Raw genomic sequence first — 24,133 nt, forward strand, 5'->3', positions numbered from 1 at the left:
TGACACTTATAGCATCGAGGGGGGGGGGGTTTCAAAAGGCTTCACCCGAAACCGCAAAAACACATGCACCCCCACCCCCTGCAAACCCCAGAGTCCCCTTGCCTCCCAATGCATCACCCCCCCCCCCCCCCAAGGAGCAGGCCTTACGCCATCTTGCACCCCCAGGAACCCCTGCAGACCCCAGGGTCCCCTTGCCTCCCAAGCTCAGGCCTTACGCCATCTTGCACCCCCACCACCAGGAACCCCTGCAGAGCCCAGGATACTCTTGCCTCCCAATGCATCACCCCCCAAGGAGCAGGCCTTATACCATCTTGCACCCCCAGGAACCCCTGCAGACCCCAGCACACCCTTGCCACCCATGCATCACCCTCCCAGGCGCAGGAGTTATGCCACCTTACACCCCCCATCTCCAGTAGCCCCTGCAGATCCGACCACAGAGTACCCTTGCCTCCCAATGCATCACCCTCCCAGGTGCAGGCCTTGGGCCATCTTGCACCCCCAGGAACCCCTGCAGACCCCAGGGAACCCTTGCCTCCCAATGCATCACCCTCCCAGGAGCAGGCCTTAGGCCATCTTGCATCCCCACCCCCCAGCAGCCCCAAGGGTCCCCTTGCCTCCCAAGCCCCCACCCTGCACAAGTGCAGGCCTTAGGCCATCTTGCACCCCCAGGAGCCCCTGCCGACCCCGGGGTACCCTTGCCTCCCAATGCAGCACCCTCCCATGCTCAGGCCTTACCCCATCTTGCACCCCCAGGAACTCCTGCGGACCCTTGCCCCCTCAATCCCCCACCCTTCACAAGCGCAGGCTTTAGGCCATCTTGCACCCCCCACCACCAGGAACCCCTGCAGAGCCAAGGATACCCTTGCCTCCCAACGCACCACCGTCCCAGGCGCAGGCCTTCTGCCATCTTGCACCCCCAACACCAGAAACCCCTGCAGACCCCAGGGTACCATTGCCTCCCAATGCATCACCCTCCCAGGCTCAGGCCTTACACAATCTTACACCCCCACCACTAGGAACCTGTGCAGACCCCAGGGCAGGGTACCATTGCCTCCCAATTCATCACCCTCCCAGGCGCAGGCCTTAGGCCATCTTGCATCCCCACCCCCAGCAGCCCCCAGGGACCCCTTGCATCACCTCACCCAGGCGCAGGCCATCTTGCACCCCCGGGAACCCCAGCAGACCCAAGGGTACCCTTGCCTCCCAAAGGTCTTAGGCCATCTTGCACCCCTAGGAACCCCTGCAGACCGCAGGGTCGCCTTGCCTCCCAATGCATCACCTCACCCAGGCGCAGGCCATCTTGCACACCCACCCCAGGAACCCCTGCAGACCCCGGGGTACCCTTGCCACCCATGCATCACCCTCCCAGGCCTTACCCCATCTTGCAGCCCCATGAACCCCTGCAGACCCCAAGGTCCCCTCGCCTCACAATGCATTACCCTCCCAGGAGCAGGCCTTACCCCGTCTTGCACCACAGGAACCCCTGCAGACACCAGGGTACCCTTGCCTCCCAATGCATCACCCTCCCAGGCTCAGGCCGTATATCATCTTGCACCCCCACCAAACCCCTGCAAACCCCAGGGTACACTTGCCACCCAATGCATCACCCTCCCAGGCACAGGCCTTATGCCATCTTGCACTCTGTAGTATAATTTATTGTGTCTTGGAGTACAACGCCACTGAATGTGATAACATTATTGCCAGCAATAATGTGGTACACATTTAGCGAGCCCTATGTTGCTAGCATAACATGGGTATGCAAATGGAGACATGCTGCAGATTTAAAAGTACACCAGAATATATTTTTCTTCTTCTCTTTATCTTACTTGAAATGCCTCACTCACAGGAGACTATATTAGCTGTCTAATTGACTGACTTAAATAACAAATACTAATAGCAATACTAACTCATAACATAATGTAATCTCTATGTGGAAAAGAGGCAGAAAGACATGCTCTGAGATTCATTTTAAAGATGCATTTTTTTTTCTCTCTGTTCACTGTGTTAGCTGGAGGCAAAATCTGCATGCCAGGAAATGAGTTTAGATACAGTTTCTTACTGTAAAAAATTGAACTATTGTGGAAGGAAGGAGGATACAGTCTTTTGAATTTGATTGGTGCAGAGTGTCTGCAGTGATTCCACGTAGGCATAGGGGGATGCAACAGAGTTCTGCTGGACAAAGTCGGACAGAACTAAGGCTGAGCTGCTGAGACGGAGGATCCGAGACTGGGCTGTGAGGCAGGTCCAGTCTCACTTGCCACCGGCTTGAGAATTCCATGTTCTCGCTGTGCACTTCAAGCTTTCAAGATTACGAGTACAACCCTGGGCCCATTCCTCGGAGGCGAGCGCAGAAAGGTCGCGTGTGGGAGAACTACAGATAGCTGCTAAATATCCAAGTGGAGTGAGGTTATTGCGTGCTGTACAAATGACCTTCAATAAATATCAGGGAGGGAGAGTAGCTGAAGGGAATCCCTGTGTTTAATTGCCACGTTATAATGTTGCAAAGTGAGTGTTGTTCCATCGCTGTAATTTTTTCCTTCTTATTGTTACAAATAATGTGGAGTGAATTTCGTTTTATTGCTGCATTTGTTTTCTCTTCTGTTTGTTACAGATAAGGTGGCAGCCAGAAGCGTAAGGTGCTATTTTGAAATATAATTGTTTATAATACAAGTATAATGTACACGAACTGTGTAGAGTGTTTTTGTCTTTTTCTTTGGTGCATCTAGAGTAATATTTCGGGAGAAGAGGACAATTTTTAGGCAATACATGTGTCATGTTTCCCATACAGATGGGAGTAATATCATTAGCAATGAAAAATAGCTGTGTGCGTGTTTCCACTCAGTGTGGTGTCTGAGTGGAATCTAATACAATAGATATCGCTGGGCGTACATGAAACAGCAAAGAGGCCTATGGAAACATAGTTCACTAATGTAAATAAATTAGTGATAATACCACAGGTTATTGAGAATGCTATATGTGAAATGGTGGTATTTCTGAATGCAGGTCCGAGGCCTCTAGAGATCACACAAACAGTCTAAGCAAAAGAAGAGGTTTTGTATGTTGGGCCACAAATAAAAACGGAAAAAATTATGCTCACCAAAATACCACCAACAATAATGTATACCACCAACTGATCCCATATAATGTAATAAGGAATGGTCACTGAAAGGAAATAAGGCCAAACCCAATCTAAATGCAAGGAGTAGCCATCGCCAAATTATTATTTTTGGCGGTAAGAAAATACCGCTAGACCCCAAATCTACACAAAACACCCAACATATTTATGGTGCGTTGCAGGCCGGGAATGTGATCATAGAGCACCTGCTGGGCATGGCAAGTGTGTCTCTCACTACCATTTGTACATTACAGGGAACCCATTTCATAATAGCAGCGTGTCACTAAAAAACGAGTTTGAGAATGTCTCAAATAGAAGCCACATTCTCAGAACTAGTGCAATATTTAGAGGCGAAGTTATATGCATATGGGACATGGTCGTCAAATAATGCCACAGAATGGCATGACAGCATTTACGGTGAAGTGCAGAAAGAACCACTAGACAACATTTTTGCATAAGGCAGCATAATTCAGGTCGGTCTTCTGAGATTATTAAATGCAGCTGATAAACATGCAGAGAAAGATTGTCTGATACGGCTATGTGCCAAGACATGGTTTATTTTGAATAGGTTTTTTATTTTACTAAATAGATTTTATCCCTCTCTTGCTCCGAGTAAATGACCTAGTCATCATTTGGCCTTGACTTACAGGTAGTGCGTTTTGAAACTGAGAAGCGGAAGCCATTTTTTTCCGCCACTTTGAAATCAATTTGTAATCTCCTAAATATTTCCGGAAGGATAAAAATCACAAGGTTAGCAACTTTGATTCTCTTTCTCTTTAGCCTAATATTCTGCACATTAGGATTCATATAGACTCCAGATAGTGGACCTTTGTAAATAGACCCACTTCTTATGAAAATGTTTTGGCAAATAAAACACTGGTTTAAATGTATTGAAACAAAACTGTCACCATCTAGACTAATCTTTCACATTAGGAATGCACTATAAAGATTATGCTAAATGTCTAAACCAGAGGACAGTGCCTCTTGTAATGCAAAAATTAGGTAATTATGGATGTCTGTTATAAATGCACTTTGTTTAAACTTCTGTTGACTGAATACTAATGTAAATATAATTTTTTCTTAGAAATCACCTATTGCCCCTGATAAAGAGTGTGAAGCACTCGAAACGCGTTGGGCCCCTCTTGACTACCACATCATGAATATGAATAAAAAGATGGTTTCTTGTGACCTAAATTTGTTTGAATGAGCATTTTTTCAAGATTATTCGTATTCGTTTTCTAAAGCATATGTAATTAATTTAACGACAATTTATACACCATTATTTATTGGTCTGGTTTTCTAGACAAAGGATAGTGTGCAGGGGACGCGAGTTCCTGACCAGGGAACCTATTTTGTATTTGTTGCACATAACGCAACCTAGGTGTCAAGGTTGCATCCTTCTCCCCTGCACCTTAAATACATCCTCAATCACACTAAGGCATTTTCTCTACATCATTATATTGAATAATCAACCAAGGGTGAGCTTTTGGTGTCTGCTGCTCTTTTCACATTATTTTGAATAGATCCCTGCAAATGCAAGAAAGTGATACTAAGCTGGTGAACAGGTTAAAAGCCGACCTAGATGGGGCAAGTAAAAAGGAAGAAATGTTAAGAGCAGAATTAGAAGGGTGTATAAAAGACATCCAGTTAAAATGCAGAGATTTTGACATTCAATTGTCCAAAAGCAAGAAACAGTTTGAGGACAGTGAAGAATTGGTACATTTAAGGCATTGGTGGACCACATTAGACAAGATAAAGATGAGACTTTCAGAAATGCAGATTTTACAAAAAGAAAATTATGAAAAAGAAAGTGATCTCCAAAATGCAGAACAGGAAGTGGTTAAAATGTTTCAAGAAAGAGAAATAAAGAATGTAATGAATGCCAAAGGCAAATGTGCGACATGCAGGAGGCAATTAATAAAATGAGTGATGAAAACAACTATTTGCAAAATGAGACAGACAGGCTCCTTAAGAAGTGTAAGGATTTGGAACAGCAAATATGCAGTTCCAGGTCCCAGGATAGACAGCAGGGCACCACATTCAATGGAGTTGAGGTGAATTCTATTTCTACCCAAAGAGCTAGTGCCCCAATGATTGAGCCGGTGACTGAACTTGGTTACAGTGCCTTTGGGGGATTTGACACACCCATTGGGGGCCGCCACCAATCCCATACACCTAGAACCAGGGTTGAATCACCAATAGCGCAATTCCACGCATTGCAACAAGTAGCCCCATAAAGATAATGAAATCCATCAAAGCCCTGATCAAACCATTTAAAAAGGGAGGGGAATGCTGCATAGAGGATCACTTAGAGGCAGTGCATGACATATTTAAAGCACTCCCGATACCCAAAGAACAATATAGACAGTATTTTCATTTAACTCTGGATGCTCCCACAGCCAGTATCATGAGGGGATTGAATGGAGCAGAATATGACATGGGCAGAGTTTGAAAAAGAGATTAGGCGTCATTTTTCTCCTTTCCAGTCATTGCAGGAGGGAAAGAAAGTTGCTTACACAATCACTGCTGGGCCTGATACATCCCCTCGCCGTTTTTACAAGACTTAAAAAGAGCATTTTCTCGCTTTGATGTATCTTTTGACCCCAATTCAAATGAATTTTAAACTGCCTACTTCTATGGGCTACAGAAAGACATCACAGCTGGTCCGTGAATTTGACCGTGATAAGCCTCTTGAGTGGTTTGTACACCAAAGCACAAAACTATATGAGGTACTCTATTGTCAGGGTAGAGAAAATGATAAAATGAAAGAGACTAGACCAAAATCTAAAGAATCCTCAGCAACAGTAATGGAGATCAGGTCAGCCAAAATGTCCCTTGAGTCTGCTCAAAGTCCAGGTAAAAACAATATGGCACCTGAACAAAGGGGTAATGAACAGATTGAAACATTGATCCTAGTAATAGGGAGAAATACATTAGCCCTAGGTACTTTGGAGACAAGCCTCGAGCAGGATATCAGCCTAATGGGTCAGGTATGAACAATAATCAGAGACAAAGTCAAGATCAAAGAAATAATGGTCCCTACCAGACATTGGGGACACAAAGTAGATTTGATCCTAACACCATGATATATGGTAATCAGGATAAATCCCGATTTACTGGAAATGGGAATTAGCATAGAGGACAATACTCACAAAATGAGACAGGACATGAGGCAGAATATGAATTATACTCCTCCACGTCAATACAACGAGTCACCACCACCAGGGGACTAAAACCAAAGGATGGGTGCACCCCGCTCCCCTCCACATATGAATCAAGAGTTCAGGAACAATCCCAATAGAAATGATTCCCCTGAGAGGTATCAGAATAGATCCAATCATGGGGAAAACCACCAATATCGATCTAGGCCACAGAGAGGATTCTAGAGAGATGGAAAGATTCCAGTGTCTCGAGAGCCAAGTGAAAATGTTAGCTGAGCAAATAGGAAAGCTCTGCACAGCACAAAAACAGTCATCAAAGGAGGGGGCAGAAGGCCATAGCAATGATCTGATGGTTTCTGAAAAGTGACTAAGTACTTATGATACCTGCAGTGCCAAGAAAACAGATTGCTCGGATGTGATTTTCCATAATGACTGAGATCTATAAGGATTCAAAAATAAAGATACCAGTAAATGAACATGTGACAGAAAGTGCAAAGAATTCAAAAAGAGAAGTTCGGTTTAACCTAGAGAAAAGTCAAACATTGGAGATTTGTATAAATGAAACAGGAACACCTAAAATTCCAAAAGAACAAAGACAGATTTAAGAAAGATGACTCATGTATGGGGAATACCAGTGAACAGGGAGTAAGTGGGGATGCTATAACTCCTTCCCTGGGCAATCAGAGCAATAACCAAACAGGCAGAAAAAAGAAATACTCAAAAGGAGGGTACAGGTCAATCACCCGAAGAATTCTTTGAGCCATATATTTTTGAAGTAAATGGACTGGCACCATACCAAATAATTACAAATGCACAGAGTTAAACAATGACAAATTGCCAAGTGATCTTGTTACACATGTTCAGTTGGAGGATTGTAATGTGGCCTCTGATGATACCTGGATGGATGGGCGAACGGTGGCCACACTCCAAAAAACCTCTGAACATGGAGAAATGAATAAAGTCTCTCACACAGAAATGGGCAAAAAGGAGGGAAAAATGTCTTTCCATTTACCAATGTGCTTAGCCAAAAGTGAAAAAGGCCTGAGAAAGGTGAGCCCTGAAATCAGTAAGAATTCACAGTTCATTTGTGTGTTAGAGGCAGTTGAAGACTGGTATTATGCTCCCATCACTGTAGAAGAAAAATGCAATGCATTTGCAATGATTGACACTGGTGCACAGGCCACAATTATGTCTAAAGAATTGGTAAAGAGCATCAATGAAGGGAGATCCCCACAGAATCTTATCACAGTGAAGGAAAATCAAGGTCCAGTGCATAACTTTAATGGGGAGGAGGTGCCCATTATAGGCGTCACCGAGGTTGACATAAAGATAGGAAAGCACAGAATGAAACAAGAGGTATTGATCACGTCTATTTGTGAAATTCCATTTCTGATGGGATGGTCTCCGCTCATAGATGGGGTGAATGGAGTACTGTGTTCCTTAACTAAAAAACCATTGAGACCTAAGAAACTAAAATCACAAAACAGCAATAAATGAATGTCACACCATTGTCAAAACAAATTATGCAGTAGAGGTATATCTCCAGAATAGCTGTATACATAGCGTCACTGTTATCTTGATGCGTCAAGATAAAATGCAGAGTGAAAATGAGAAACAATCCGTACAAATACATTTAGACCCACAGAAAAAAAATGGCAAACTGCCATAGATGAGCACACATTACGTTTTTATTTAAAAAGAGAAGACATGCAAACAGAATACTGCTTTTACAACAGGCACAGAAAAACACATTACTACCCTTGCTGAAATACATATGGAAGATGAGCAACCATGGGTTCACGTTGGTATAAATGACCATTCCAGAGTAATAAAAGCCACCTTAGCGCTGGAACAGGAAAGAAGTTTAATTAATGAGAAATTATTGCCGAAAATAATGGAGAGGGAGGAGATCCCAAAATTTAGAATTAAAAACCAATATGTCTCTGGTTTGGACAATCCAGACTTTGAAAATGGAATTGCAGGCAGGTGCATGCTGAAAATGAGTATTGGGCAGAAAACAATTTACCATAATGTGTGGATAGTGAGTGGGACACAAAATTGACTTTTACATGTGCAATGATATCATGCACAGAATGTGTATGGAGTTAGATTTCCTTAATCAAAAAATATGGTCACGCCTAGGTGGGTCTGCACCTGAGCTTATCATTGCGCACAACTGGTCCCATATGCAATTGAATTACAGGTGAGAGCAATCACCAAGCAGGTTGCAATAAGACTAAAGTGTAAAAATGGGCAGCAAATGAAAGATTTATGGATTCATTCAAACACACAAATGCATCAAACAGCAAGGCCTGGATTATGAATACATTCTATTGATAGATGTTGGTGAAGGGTCTCTAAAAATTATGGTGAATAATAAAAGGGTGTCAAAATATTCATTTAGAGGAAAATACTTCATTAGGAATGGCCATACAAAAATCACATTATACTGCAGCTTTCAATAACATGGTAATTGGAAATATCCCTGAAAGGTATGTAGATGCAGGGGGTGTGTTGCCAGAATACCTGGATTCTCAGCCCAAAGGGATTTTTAAAATTCATTCTGTGTACCCTTATGATTCAAATGAGACAGTGTGTTGTCATCAAAAGGATTATATAACATTTGAGCGAAAATGAAACAGAAAAATCAGTCCATTGAAGTGGAAGCTGATATGCCAAAATATTTTAAAGTGGCAGCTTTACAGAGAGACACAGCCACACAGTTAGAAGAAAGCACAGAGAGAAAGCAGATTCCTTTACTGGAAGATTTTCAAAAATGGTAGAGGAGCAGATTTTGTTAGCAGATGCGTGCGATAGCGATGAAGATAAAAATGAATTGAGAAAAATATTTATGGAGTTTAAAGATGTCTTTGCTAAAGATGCTTATGATGGCGGCCTAATTTACATGTTGCCACATTACCGGAAGGGTGTAGTAGAAGCCCAGTATTTGTGCGCCAGTGTAGATTGCCACTGGCATGTTTAGAGTCACTAGCGGAAATAACTAAAAATGTGGAGTCTCGGGGAATTCTCAGGCCTATTCATAGCACATCCAACACACCTATTTTAGGTGTGTTAAAGCCAAATGGTCAATGGCGCCTGTGTGCAGATTTGAGAGAATTTAATAAGAGTGTGGCAGTGGCATTCATTGATCAAGGCCTGGCTCAAGTGCATGGCTCAAAAGAGTTTACTATATTAGATCTCACATCTGGATATTGGTGTGTGCCACTGGCAGAGGAGATTCAGAATTTATTTTCATTTGATAAGACCCAATACACATGGGTTAGAACTCCATTCGGGTATGTCAATAGTGGAGTGAATTTGGAATATTTTTGAGAAATGCCATGCCTGATGCAGCGGAAAGAGGAACCATAGTTTATGTGGATGATGTCCTGATAAAAAAAATGAAAGCTTGAAAAAGCCATTTTGATGAAATAAGACATGTTCTTGGCCAATTGCAAAAAGCAGGCGCCATTACAAAAAGCACAATGGTGCAAGAAAAAGGTGAATTTTCTAGGCCATGAAGTGACTGAACATGGATTAAACCCCCAAAAGAAGAAAGTAGAGGCCATACAAAAAATAAAAAAGATCCTAAAAGTGTGAAAGGGTTAAAGAGTTTATTAGGAATGACGGGCTATAACAAATTTCATTGAAAATTATGCTGAAATTACTCAACCATTGACTAAACTACTGAAGCTGAATACACCTTGGAAGTGGGAAAAAGAGCAGTCTGATGCAGTTGCTAAATTAAAGGAATGTCTTGTAATGTTTAGCATACCCCATAAAGGATAGGGATTTCTTTATAGAAATAGGTTTTTCTGAACATTGTATGTCAGCAGTTTTATCACAAAAATATGATTTGAATCACAAAACCATTGCTTATGAAAGTAAGGCGTTTTCTCAAGTTGAAATTAAATTCAGTGACTGTGAAAAGGCACTTTTGACCACTGTGTGCGCGCTACAGCATTTCCGCCCCATTGTTCAGGGAGAAAAGGTGATTATTGAGACGAATCATCAACCTTTGCAATTTTTAGAGAGTAAAAGAATCAGGTCAGGTAACCTAGCACAGTCCAGAATCACTTCATGGACGCTAGCATTACAGGGTTTTCGTGTAGAAGTGCGATATGGCCAAAATAAAAAGAGCCCAGTTGCTCAAGGTTTGGCAGATCTACATGACTGTGCAGCTGAACACGTGTCAAATGAAGTAGAAGTGGAATCTAATGGACAGGAGTTTGGACAGTCACCACATAAAGCTTTTGATGAAAGAACATGCAAGGATTTGCCAACTGTATATGTTGATGGTTGTGCTTTTCACATTGAAAATGACAGTAACAAACAATTGGTGTCAGGAATAGGAAATGTGAAAGCATTCCCAGTATAGGGATGAGAATTGGGGCTAGGAGCAGTCAAGTAGCAGAATTGGCAGCCATTTATAAAGCAATTACTACTGCAGTTGGGAATGAATTCAATGAAATTGTCCTGGTGACTGATTATGCACGAAATAGCTTTGTGGAATATTTACCTGACTGGAAAGCGAGAGGCATGATTACATACAATAAAAAGCCACTTAAAAATGGAAAAATGATACAAGCCATAGACAAATTGGTGTCAGAATGATTTTACGATATACTGGAAGAAAATCAGTGGGCATTTAAAGAACCCAGGAGAGGATAAGGAGGGAAATGATAAGGCAGATCATTTAGCTAAAATTGGGGCTGTGATGGGAGAGTTGTTACCTATTGAACTTTGAGAAATATAAATTGATGCAGTTACACGGTCAAAAGCTCCAAAAGAGGTAGATCAACCAGTAGTGCAATGGAGTTATGATACACCAGATCAAGATCTGATTGAGGCACAAAAGGATGATCCAATTTTGGGAATCTATTATAATAATTTGATAGACCCTGAACAAAATCAGTTGACAGAAAATGATTGTGTGGGAAAGGTAAGAGTTGAGGGTGCTATTAAAGAATAAAAAACGAATTAGACTACAGGATGGACTAATGACTAGGGAGTACATAACAGGACAAATACAGTGGGTGATACCCCTTTCATTCAGAGGGTTAATGCTACACCATGCACATGATGCAATAACTGCAGGCCACAGAGGTTCACAAAAAACACTAGAGATACTGAAAGATTATGCTTACTGGCCACATATGTCCCAAGATGTGGAATTATATACTAGAGGATGTCTAATATGTGCCCAATTTAAACCTGCTTCACCAATGCATAGAGCCCCACTAATGAAAAGAGGCTCAACTCTTCCATGGTCAGATTTGCAAATAGACTATGTAGGGCCTGTAAAGAGGCCGAGCAGGGGGAACCGGTATATTTTGAGTGTGGTCTGTTTGATGTCAAAATGGATAGAGTGCATTCCTGCACCAGATTGCAGACAGCAGCTACACTACTGGTAAAACATATATTTTCAAGATTTGGGTTACCACAAAGAATATAATCAGATAGAGGAAGTTATTTCACACGCCTCTAATGAGTAAGGTGTGGCAAATACTGGGAGTGAAAAGAAAACTACATATTGCATACAGAGCCGCCTCTTCTGGGGTGTTGAACGCTGTAATAGGTCTGTTGTGGATGTATTAAATTAGTTTGTAGCAGAGGCAGGTTCCAGCTGGGATTTACGTTTACCTCTGGTTTTGATGGCAATCAGATCAACTCCTGCCAAAGCAACAGGTATCAGCCCTCATGAGGTATTGACAGGTAGGAAAATGGTGTTGCCACAACACCTGCTATACAGGACACATGAGCAGACACTTGTAAGTGCATCTACAGTTCATGAATACATGGATGAGCTGAGGAAGCATTTACAACATGCATTTGCTTTTGTGCAGCGGAATCTAGAAAGGGCTGCTGACAGTGCAAAGTCATATTATGATAAAAAGACATTGGTGAAAGAGTATTGTGTGGGGGATCAGGTGTATAAATTTCATTTTGGAAAAGGTAAACTGAAAAATTCAAAATTTCTGGCAGCCTGGCAAGGGCCATTTCAAATTATAGATAAGATTTCTCCCGTGGTGTACAACATTTTGAAAACTGAAGTTGAAACAGTAACAGAACAGTTTGTTCACGTAAATCAAATTAAACCCTGGCACCCTTAACATGAGGTAAAGAGGCTTGAGCGTGTAGAAACAGATAAAGCCCCTTAAATACATGAAAGAAGATACATGAGTCTATTCATAGGGCAGTGACAGAGAAATAAAAATGTAAGTGATTGTTGTAATAGAATAGATGGGAACAAAAGGACTATAGGTGATTATCATTAAAAGAGGGTTGAAACTGGTTTTATTTTTACAAAGCTGAAATATGTTGAATGATCAATGATGCTTTATGTATATTTGTTTTCTTTAACATGTGCTTAGTTTCGGAAGGTGAAAAGAAAAGGGCGGAAGGTCTTGCAAAAGCACATGTGTATTTTTTTTTGGTAAAAGGGTGAAATTAATATTGTGCTATATACAAACAGGGTAATTCATAGAATTTCGCACAAAAGTGGCGCACGCGGCTGGCGGACAGTGTCCCCGTGCGATACACTGCGCCAGCCGCGTGCGATAAAATCTATTTCATCGCACAGCGTATTCATGGATTTTAGCCTCCAAAACCAGCTGTGGCGCAGCGACCCTGCAGCAGCGCCAGCCACGACCCCAAGAACGCCCTCGCGCAACGAAAAGCCACCAAAATTCCCAATTCATCGCAAAGGGCTGCGCTAACCCTAGACCAGTTCACAGGGCTGCCAAGCGGGGAACGTGTATTTCATTGGTTCGCGGGAAGTTTCACACGCGATAAACCCGGGTACGTGTACATCAGGGGTGCGCTGTAAGTTCCACATGCGATTGCCCTGGCCACGTGTATTTCTGGGTGCGTGGGAAGTTCCACACGCGATTGTCCGTGGTGCTGTATTTCGGGTTGCGCGTGAAGTTTCACACACGATTTCAGCAGGGTACGTGTATTCCAAGGTGCGCAGGAAATTCCACACGCGAATCCAGCAGCCTATGTGTATTCCGGGGGTGCCAGGCAGTCCTACACGTGAATCGGCTGTGTGGGTCCTCCCAGCTGTTCACCCGACACCCTCCACAGCCCCTGCAGGCGGCCCACACCACAGGGGACTACCCTGCACATGTCCCGCAGGCAGCCCATCCACCATGGCCATGCCCCCCAGCCAACCCATATGTCACCTTGCACCACTGCCCACCAACGCATGTCTCCGAGCACCCCAACCCCCCCAGCAGTGCAGGGCCCCCTCCACCAGGCCCCCACTCATGTCTCCCACCACCCCCACCCCCCAGCAGTGCAGGGCTCCCCTCCACCAGGCCCCACTCATGTCCCCCTGCACCCCCACCCCCCCTTGCCACCATGCATCAACCTCCCAGGCGCAGGGCTTACGCCATCTTGCACCCCCACAGCCACCTTCTCCAGGTATGTTGGGAGGTGGCACTGCAAACTCCTCACAGCTAATATACCAGCACTGGCTACTGAGGAGAACACTAGGGAATAACCCACGGCAACACGCGGAGGCCGGAGTACTACTGACAACTCACCAGAAATTCACACCAGTTGCTTAAGTGGCAAAATAAAAACAAATGGGTACGGAAGAAGACCTGCACCTGTTATGATAGCACGAAAAGGGTCACACTCTGGATAAACACCAAGGCTCCATATAGCAGCCTGGGGCAGTTTACAGGAAGCTGGACAACAAACTATGAACCACAGCACTGTACAGTGGGGAACGGGCACCGTTCATGATCTTGCATAATTCTAAACACGCAGGTGGAGAGCGGATATTGCCTTGCATTGATTGCAGTATCGGGCACAGACTCGAAGGGGGGCGGAATCTGTATAATGGAAAGCCACGAGCAGGGAAGACCCGATGTATTTGTTGCGGGCAATGTCACTGCACCGTGGTTGACAGAGCTGAGTCCAGAACCCATCCCAAGTGGCAATAAATCTGATAATCCACAAGAAAACCCCACAAGCGCCCAACAGGGGAAGATCCAGGAGAGGTCACAGCCCACGGACCCGTAGATCCACACCCACAATAAATACTACACCCATTACTGATGTGATTCACCAGCGAGAAACCCACGTCAAAAGGATACACACAGCCGGACATGACAAGGGGCCCTATGGATGCTTACAGCAACGCCACGATGGAAGATGGAGGGGCGAGGGCACGGCAAACAGACTCCTTGAATACACACACACACACAGCCACTCTAACCTCCCCGGCGCCTGTACAGAAACGGCCGCCACTCTCGTACCCCTCCACCCAACATCTCACCCTTCTTCCTCGCAGTGCTCCCTCATCCTCCTCCCGAGATGCTGCAATTTTCGATGAAGTTCCCGTTAGAGGAAAGGCTCTAGTACCCTCTGCTCCGGAACCGCTTCATTCATTGATCCGAAAAATGCACAATGATGATGTATGATGTCACGTGAGGAAGAGTGGGAGGGCCGTTGCTATGGCCCGTTTCTCGATGGAAACCAGCCACGACCGTAAGCTGTCTCGTGAGGAAGAGTGGGCGGGCCGCTGCTATGGCCCGTTTCTCGGATGAGAATAGCCAGTAATACCCGAAGTATGCGCAGGAAAAGAAACAAACTGCGCATGCTCAAGGATCACACGAGGCGCATGCTGAGCGCGGAGAGAAAGTATGCCCAGGAAAAGGATCAAACTGCGCATGCTGAAGTATCAAGACCTATGCATAGGTGTAAACATTGCACGTGCTGAGCGCTGAGCGAGAATCACCAAAGTATGCGCAGGAAAAGGATCAAACTGCACATGCTGAAGTATCAAGACCTATGCAGAGGTGTAAACATGGCGGGCGCTGAGACAATAATAGCACGTGCTGAGCCCTGAGAGAGAATCACCAAAGTATGCCCAGGAAAAGGCACAAACTGCGCATGCTCAAGCAAGGATCACACAAGGCGCGGGCTGAGCGCTGAGAGAAAGTATGCACAGGAAAAGGATCAAACTGCGCATGCTCAAGGATCACACACGGCACATGCTGAGCACTGAGAGAAAGTATGCACAGGAAAAGGATCCAACTGCGCATGCTCAAGGATTAGTCATGGCACGTGCTCAGCGCTGAGAGAGAATCACCAAAGTATGCGCAGGAAAAGGATCAAACTGCGCATGCTCAAGGATCAGTCATGGCACGTGCTCAGCGCTGAGAGAGAATCACCAAAGTATGCGCAGGAAAAGGATCGCGAGACACACATGGCTAGTTCCCATCCGAGAAACGGACCATAGCAACGGACCGCCCACCCAAAAGTCACGTGACTTCCCGACGACATCAATGTGATTTTCCGGAGCAATGAAGCAGTTCCGGGTTAATTTCACTGAGCTGGATCTCGGGGAGGCTCTGGCTGCAAGAGCAGCAGGCCTCGCGGGAAGGAAGGCTCTGGGCGCCAGGTTCAAGAGCAGCAGGCCTCACGGGAAGGAAGGCTCTGAGCCACGACTCCTTGCGTAGAACCAACATCCGGCGCGCGGTGCATTGTCCTTTCATAGGGTTCCACAGCTCTACATGGGACTGTGCTGTGGGCGTCTGTACACACACACCTGTGCAGTCCCGGGAGGCCTGAATGGTGCCTGCCCAGGCTACTGCCTTGGCCTCTCCTGCTTCCTATCATAAGACATGCGTTGCATTGTCCTTTCATGGGGTTCTACAGCTCTACATGGGACTGTGCGGTGGGCGTCTGTACCCATCCCCACCTGTGACTAGGTCCCCCATCCCCGGGAGGCCTGAATAGTACCTGGGCCAGGCCACTTCCCCAGCCTCTCCTGCTTCATATCATCCGGTGTGTGTGGCATTGCCCTTCATGGGGTTCTGCAGCTGTACATGGGACTGTGCTCTGGGCGTCTGTACCCACCCACCTGTGAGGTCTCCGGGAGGCCTGCATGGGCCTGGCCAGGCCACTGCCCCGGCCTCTCCTGCTTCCTATCATACATCCATGCATTGCATTGTCCTTTAATAGGGTTCTACAGCTCTACATGGGACTGTGCTGTGGGCGTCTGTACCCACCCACCTTTGAGATCCCCGGGAGACCTGAATGGTACCTGGGCCCGGCCAGGCCACTGCCCCAGACTCTCCTGCTTCTTATCATCCGGCGTGCGTGGGATTGCCCTTTCATGGGGGTCTACAGCTCTACATGGGATTGTGCTGTGGGCGTCTGTACCCGCTCACCTGTGAGGTCCCCGGGAGACCTGAATGGTGCCTGGGCCCATCCAGGCCACTGCCCTGGACTCTCCTGCTTCCTATCATCCGGCGTGCGTGGGATTGCCCTTTCATGGGGGTCTACAGCTCTACATGGGACTGTGCTATGGTCATCTGTACCCGCCCACCTGTGTGGTCCCCGGGAGACCTGAATGGTGCCTGGGTCCGGCCAGGCCTCTGCCCCGGCCTCTCCTGCTTTCTGTCATCCGGCGTGTGTGACATTGTCCTATCATAGGGTTCTACAGCTCTAAATGTGACTGTGCTGTGGGCGTCTGTACCCACCCACTTGTGAGGTCCCCGGAGGCGTGGGTGGTGCCTGGGCCCGGCCAGGCCACTGTCCGGGCCTCTCCCGGCATGCGTTACATTGTCCTATCATAGGGTTTCACAACTCTACATGGGACTGTGCTGTGGGCATCTGTACACACACACCTGTGCAGTCCCCGGAGGCCTGAATGGTGCATGCCCAGGCCACTGCCTTGGCCTCTCCTGCTTCCTATCATAAAACGTGTGTTGCATTGTCCTTTTGTAGGGTTCTACAGCTCTACATGGGACTGTGCGGTGAGCGTCTGTACCCACCCCAACCTGTGACTAGGTCCACCATCCCCGGGAGGCCTGAATAGTACCTGGGCCAGGCCACTACCCCAGCCTCTCCTGTTTCATATCATCCAGCGTGCGTTGCATTGTCCTTCATGGGGTTCTGCAGCTGTACATGGGACTGTGCTCCGGGCGTCTGTACCCACCCACCTGTGAGGTCCCCGGGAGGCCTATATGGGCCTGGCCAGGCCACTGCCCACGCCTCTCCCGCTTCCTATCATCCGGCGTGTGTTGCATTGTCCTTTCATAGGATTCTCCAGCTCTACATTGGACTGTGCTGTGGACGTCTGTCCCCACCCACCTGTGAGGTCCCAGGGAGCCCTGAATGGTGCCTGGGCACGGCCAGACCACTGCTCCGGGCTCTCCTGCTTCCTATTATGTGATGTGCGTTAAATTTTCCTTTAATGGGGTTCTACGACTCTACCTGGGACTGACTGTGCTGTGGGCGTCTTTACCCACCCACCTGTGAGGTCCCTGGGGGAGTGGGTGGTGCCTGGACACGGCCAGGCCACTGCCCCAGCCTCTCCTTCTTCCTACCATCCGATGTGCTCTGCATTGTCCTTTCGTGGCGTTCTACAGCTCTACATGGGACTGTGCTTTGGGCATCTGTACCCACCCACCTGTGTGGTCCCCGGGAGACCTGAATGGTGCCTGGGTCCGGCCAGGCCACTGCCCCGGCCTCTCCTGCTTTTTGTCATCCGGCATGTGTGGCATTGTCCTATCATAGGGTTCTACAGCTCTACATTGGACTGTGCTGTGGGCGTCTGTACCCGCCCACCTGTGTGGTCCCCGGGAGACCTGAATGGTGCCTGGGTCCGGCCAGACCACTGCTCCGGCCTCTCCTGCTTCCTATCATATGACGTGCGTTGCATTTTCCTTTCATGGGGTTCGAGAGCTGTGCATGCGACCGTGCTGTGGGCGTCTGTACCCACCCACTTGTGAGGTCCCCGGAGGCGTGGGTGGTGCCTGGGCCCGGCCAGGCCACTGTCCGGGCCTCTCCCGGCATGCGTTACATTGTCCTATCATAGGGTTCTACAGCTCTACATGGGACTGTGCTGTGGGCGTCTGTCCCTACCCACCGGTGAGGTCCCCGGGAGGACTGAATGGTGCCTGGGCCCGGCCAGACCACTGCTCCGGCCTCTCCTGCTTCCTATCATCCAGCGTGCTTGGGATTGCCCTTTCATGGGGGTCTACAGCCCTACATGGGACTGTGCTGTGGTCGTCTGTACCCGCCCACCTGTGTGGTCCCCGGGAGACCTGAATGGTGCCTGGGTCCGGCCAGGCCACTGCCCCGGCCTCTCCTGCTTTCTGTCATCCGGCGTGTGTGGCATTGTCCTATCATAGGGTTCTACAGCTCTACATGGGACTGTGCTGTGGGCGTCTGTCCCTACCCACCTGTGAGGTCCCCGGGAGACCTGAATGGTGCCTGGGCCCGGCCAGACTACTGCTCCGGCCTCTCCTGCTTCCTATCATCCGGCATGCGTGGGAATGCCCTTTCATGTGGGTCTACAGCTCTACATGGGACTGTGCTGTGGTCGTCTGTACCCGCCCGCCTGTGTGGTCCCCGGGAGACCTGAATGGTGCCTGGGTCCGGCCAGGCCACTGCCCCGGCCTCTCCTGCTTCCTATCATCCGGCGTGCGTGGGATTGCCCTTTCATGGGGGTCTACAGCTCAACATGGGACTGTGCTGTGGCGTCTGTCCCCACCCACCTGTGAGGTCCCAGGGAGCCCTGAATGGTGCCTGGGCCCGGCCAGACCACTGCTCCGGGCTCTCCTGCTTCCTATCATATGACGTGCGTTGCATTGTCCTTTAATGGGGTTCTACGACTCTACCTGGGACTGACTGTGCTGTGGGCGTCTTTACCCACCCACCTGTGGGGTCCCTGTGGGAGTGGGTGGTGCCTGGACCCGGCCAGGCCATTGCCCCGGCCTCTCCTGCTTCCTATTATCCGAGGTGCGTTGCATTGTCCTTTCGTGGCGTTCTACAGCTCTACATGGGACTGTGCTGTGGGCGTCTGTACCCACCCACTTGTGAAGTCCCCAGGAGGGCTGAAAGGTGCCTGGGCCTGGCCAGGCCACTGCCCCAACCTCTCCTGCTTCCTATCATCCGGCGTGCGTGGGATTGCCCTTTCATGGGGGTCTACAGCTCAACATGGGACTGTGCTGTGGCGTCTGTCCCCACCCACCTGTGAGGTCCCAGGGATCCTTGAATGGTGCCTGGGCCCGGCCAGGCCACTGTCCCAACCTCTCCTGCTTCCTATCATCCGGCGTGCGTGGGATTGCCCTTTCATGGGGGTCTACAGCTCTACATGGGGCTGACTGTGCTGTGGGCGTCTTTACCCACCCACCTGTGAGGTCCCAGGGAGCCTTGAATGGTGCCTGGGCCCGGCCAGACCACTGCTCCGGCCTCCCCTGCTTCCTATCATACGACGTGCGTTGCATTGTCCTATCATAGGGTTCTACAGCTCCACATGGGACTGTGCTGTGGGCGTCTGTACCCGCCCGCCTGTGTGGTCCCCGGGAGACCTGAATGGTGCCTGGGTCCGGCCAGGCCACTGCTCCGGGCTCTCCTGCTTCCTATCATCCGGCGTGCGTGGGATTGCCCTTTCATGGGGGTCTACAGCTCTACATGGGACTGTGCTGTGGGCGTATTGCCCTTTCATGGGGGTCTACAGCTCTACATGGGACTGTTCTGTGGGCGTCTGTACCCGCCCGCCTGTGTGGTCCCCGGGAGACCTGAATGGTGCCTGCGCCCGGCCAGACCACTGCTCCGGGCTCTCCTGCTTCCTATCATCCGGCGTGCGTGGGATTGCCCTTTCATGGGGGTCTACAGCTCTACATGGGGCTGTTCTGTGGGCGTCTGTACCCACCCACTTGTGAAGTCCCCAGGAGGGCTGAAAGGTGCCTGGGCCTGGCCAGGCCACTGTCCCAACCTCTCCTGCTTCCTATCATCCGGCGTGCGTGGGATTGCCCTTTCATGGGGGTCTACAGCTCAACATGGGACTGTGCTGTGGCGTCTGTCCCCACCCACCTGTGAGGTCCCAGGGATCCTTGAATGGTGCCTGGGCCCGGCCAGGCCACTGTCCCAACCTCTCCTGCTTCCTATCATCCGGCGTGCGTGGGATTGCCCTTTCATGGGGGTCTACAGCTCTACATGGGGCTGTGCTGTGGGCGTCTGTACCCACCCACTTGTGAAGTCCCCAGGAGGGCTGAAAGGTGCCTGGGCCTGGCCAGGCCACTGTCCCAACCTCTCCTGCTTCCTATCATCCGGCGTGCGTGGGATTGCCCTTTCATGGGGGTCTACAGCTCAACATGGGACTGTGCTGTGGCGTCTGTCCCCACCCACCTGTGAGGTCCCAGGGATCCTTGAATGGTGCCTGGGCCCGGCCAGGCCACTGTCCCAACCTCTCCTGCTTCCTATCATCCGGCGTGCGTGGGATTGCCCTTTCATGGGGGTCTACAGCTCTACATGGGGCTGTTCTGTGGGCGTCTGTACCCACCCACTTGTGAAGTCCCCAGGAGGGCTGAAAGGTGCCTGGGCCTGGCCAGGCCACTGCCCCAACCTCTCCTGCTTCCTATCATTTTTCTATATTAACTTTTTTGCACACGTTGCTCCCCACCACCCGCACCTGCCCTGGGAGTACAACCTCAGTGTCTCACGAGTGTCTGTACTCTGGGCGTCTACAAGGGAAGGGGGCAATATGCAGGCCTACATGGGGTTGTGCAGTGAGCGCCTGTGCAGAGGACTGTGCTGTTGGCTTCTGCAAGGAGGCAATATGCAGTTGCCATCTGCGAGTGCTGTACAATGGGCTTCTGCAAAGGGGGTATGCCGTGGGCAGCTTTGTATGGGGGGCTGTGCAGTGGGTGTCTGCAAGGGGGCTGTGCAGTGGATGTCTGCAAGGGGGGTACACAGTTGGTAGCTCTACATGGGGCTGTGCAGTGGGCATCTGTACGAGGGGCTGAGATGGGCATTTGCAGCACCCACCTGTGTGGACCCCGGGCTGCGCCGGCCTCTCCTGCTTCCTACGATTTTTCTCTGATTACTTTTTTGCACACGGTGCTCCCCACCATCCGCACCTGCCCTGAGAATACAACCTCAGTGGCTCACTTTTGGCAGCCACCAGGGTCGCACTGTGGCATAAAATTGGCTCGGGCACCAATAAAAAAGTGGCCCATAGTACAAAATGGCAATTCATTCTTTTTGTGACAGGCTGTTTGAATAGTACCCAATCGGTGGTGGAGGGTGGGGGGTGTTCAATGATTTAAAGGATATTCAGCAACACTGGTCAAAACTAGTAGTTGCATAAAAAAGTTACTCATCAAAGGGGGCACACTTTGACCAACAAAAACTGTCCCACACCAGCATTTAGCGTTTTTGTGAAGTTCTTGAGTCACAATGTGATAAAACCTGTTTGATTTGTGTAGCAGTGATTTATTGGCATTGGGGTGGAATTACTAAACTGTGAGGTGTAGTTTGGGAGTGGCGTGCATGCCAAGCATGGGGGGCGCATTGTAGTGTTTCGCCCTGGGCACCACATGGACTAGTGACTGCTCTGGGTGGATGGGCTCCTTTTTGCCTCCCTGGAACCTCACATGATACGTTTTTAAATGTGAAATATGTCTTAGAAGGAATAATTGGGGAATCGTTTACTGTAGGTGAGTGACCAGCGACTATTCATTCCCATTTAGTTGAGAAAGTGATAATCTTTTTTGGCCCAGTGTTGAGTTGTATATGTTTGTTCTTCATAAACCTGCTGCCCTCTCTCCTTCAGCACTTTGAAACACTTGTGTTGTGTATAGGCGCTATATAAATAAAAATTACCATAACATTGTCATTCTTGACGTTCCTCAGCCGCCCTGTGCTTCTCCGTTTCGTATTTTTCCTCTTCTTGCACCTAAGCATTGGAATGCTCTTTCACATTCTATCCCCGGGAGGATAGCTCAGCAGCAACGTGCTCGCCTTGGAAGCAAGACGACACAAAGCAACACAGGTTCGATCACCGGGTCTGCGCTTAGAAACCTCTGGGTATTAAGCGCATTATAAATAACCTATCATATCCATGCATCCTCTACCTATCAGATTTTTTGTTACCAATTAAAAACTCCTCTTTCCTTCCTCTAATCTGATTTGATCATTGATTTGGTTATCATGCTTTATTTTTATTGTACCATTGTATTTCAAATTTTTGTAAAGAACTTTGGTGAAAATGCTCAATAAAATAAATACAAATACAAAAACTGCCTTAAAAAAAAAGCAACAAACAATTGTTTTAAGCACAAAGCCCATTTGTCACTAGAGGCTGTGTTGCTGCAGGTGGTGGATATCAGGCACTCTGAAGAAATCCAGGGGATGCGGCGAGCGCAGGGAGGGCTGTATCATACGCTGCCGTAGCCATTACCCCTCCCCCTCCAACAGCAGTATCATACGGGGGTTAGGGGGGTGCGCTCCTCAGACTAGCTGGCACCAGTCCCAGGAAAAAGGGAAGGAACAACAAGGGGTGTTGGGGGGGCGCTAGACCATCCCATATGTCAGGCTTATAAGCACGGTAAAGCTACTCAGAAGGAAGAAAGAATACTGCTATTTCCTGTTCCTTGTTTGTGATGCATCCTGCTCATTTGTTTGTGATGTCCAGTGGGGGAAGGGTTCCAGCGTCGAGGAGTTCCAGTGAAAGACGCTTTCAGTTCCAGTTAAGAGTGAGCGTCGTGTTTCGCAGAGCAAACAGAAACACGGTGAATATCGAATGTAGTGGGGCGTTCGAGGTGGGGCCTTAGGCCGTGGGTAGCTGGGAGCAAGGTACTTTGTGGGGTTCAATATTTGCACTTCATATGACGAGGTCGCACGTCCGCTTTATTTGTTGCCCTTGGTGTGTGCATTATATGCTAGAATCTGCACCATGGGATAGACAGTGCCGGTGTAACTTCACTTTTTTCTGTCTGTCAGAAAATCCTATCGGTAGGAAAATCTGACAGGAATTGTAATATCATTTTTTGCTACCGATCAGAAAATCCTACCGATAGGAAAATCTGACGCGGTAGGAAAATCTGACAGGAATTTTAATTGTCATTTTTTGCTACCCATCAGAAAATCATACCGAGAGCAGGCATTGGGCAAGCCACCCAGGGGTAGGAAAAAGTGACAGGGTTGGAAAATCCGACAGCCTGACCTTTTATTTTTTTCTACCCGTCAGAAAATCGTACCGAGAGCAGGCATTGGGCAACCCACCCAGTGGTAGGAAAAAGTGACGGGGAAGGAAAATCTGACAGCCTGACCTGTCATTTTTTCATACTCGTCAGAAAATCCTACTGAGAGCAGGCACTGGGAACCCACCCAGGGGTAGGAAAAAGTGACGGGGTAGGAAAATCTGACAGCCTGACCTGTCATTTTTTGCTACCCGTCAGAAAATTCTACCGAGAGCAGGCATTGGGCAACCCACCCAGGGGTAGGAAAAAGTGACGGGGTAGGAAAATCTGACAGTCTGACCTGTCATTTTTTCCTACCTGTGAGAAAATCCTCTCGAGAGCAGGCATTGTGCAACCCACCCAGGACTAGGAAAAAGTGACGGGGTAGGAAAATCTGACAGCTTGACCTGTCATTTTTTCCTACCTGTAAAAAAATCCTACCGAGAGCAGGCATTTGCCCTTGTACCAGGAAAGTGGGGTAAGTGGAGTAAGAGATTATGGAAACAATTCCTCTTTTTTTCAGTTTGATGACATACCCAAGTGGATTGAAACCTCTCCCGAAGCAAGCTCCTCACAGAGCTCGGTGGAGGTTTCCGAATGCCCAGCCAGCATGTGTGCCGAGGGGGCAATGTTCAAGGCGCTTTAGGAAGTAGCTGCCTATAGAGAGATGGGGGCATTGCTTAAAGAGTCGGGGACTGAGACCCTATGAGTTCCCGGTAGTATGCTGTCACATGTGGGTGGGATGCAGAGTGCCCTCTTACGGCAGCCCAAACACTGATGTGCTTTCTTCAAAGAGGAGTTTTATTGGCAGGTAATTTCTTAATGGGGGCGAGCATGTGAATGGCAAAATGAGGAAAGCAGATTAT

The 24,133-nt window shown here is 48.3% G+C and overlaps 1 protein-coding gene across 8 annotated transcripts in view; it reads right to left on the minus strand.

The window, feature by feature from the left end:
* LOC138498488 (zinc finger protein 182-like) overlaps positions 1–24,133 on the minus strand; it is a 99,411-nt gene that overhangs the window by 32,154 nt on the left and 43,124 nt on the right. Inside the window, exon 1 of one of the 8 annotated variants that reach the window (XM_069622252.1) lies at positions 14,564–14,654. The exons of the other annotated variants lie outside the window; for them this stretch is intronic. The gene's annotated coding sequence lies outside the window, so the exon portion shown is untranslated. Of the gene's footprint in view, positions 1–14,563; positions 14,655–24,133 lie in introns of those variants that run through there. 8 annotated transcript variants of the gene reach the window in all.

The sequence above is a fragment of the Ambystoma mexicanum genome, chromosome 5q, assembly GCF_040938575.1.
Source record: "Ambystoma mexicanum isolate Mex_15411 chromosome 5q, UKY_AmexF1_1, whole genome shotgun sequence".
NCBI classification, from domain to species: Eukaryota; Metazoa; Chordata; class Amphibia; order Caudata; family Ambystomatidae; genus Ambystoma; species Ambystoma mexicanum.